Raw genomic sequence first — 454 nt, forward strand, 5'->3', positions numbered from 1 at the left:
AAGCCCCGAAGACGGGCGCGCTCCCCCCGGTCCGCTGGAGCTCCTCCAACGGCCAGCAACAAGCCCCGAAGACGGGCGCGCTCCTCCTGGTTCGGCACACGCACTCAGACACTCAGACACTCACACACCCCTCCGCCCGCGCCCCTGGGCGCCCGGCAGCTCCGCCAACGGCCAGCAACAAGCCCCGAAGACGGGCGCGCTCCTCCTGGTTCGGCACACGCACTCAGACACTCAGACACCCACACACCCCTCCGCCCGCGCCCCTCCTGGTTCGGCACACGCACTCAGACACTCAGACACTCAGACACTCAGACACTCAGACACTCAGACACTCACACACACCCCTCCGCCCGCGCCCCTGGGCGCCCGGCAGCTCCGCCAACGGCCAGCAACAAGCCCCGAAGACGGGCGCGCTCCCCCCGGTCCGCTGGAGCTCCTCCAACGGCCAGCAACA

This window comes from Leptonotus elevatus, unplaced genomic scaffold (assembly GCF_054856555.1).
Source record: "Leptonotus elevatus isolate MCC_2025b unplaced genomic scaffold, RoL_Lele_1.0 HiC_scaffold_119, whole genome shotgun sequence".
Classification (NCBI taxonomy): Eukaryota; Metazoa; Chordata; class Actinopteri; order Syngnathiformes; family Syngnathidae; genus Leptonotus; species Leptonotus elevatus.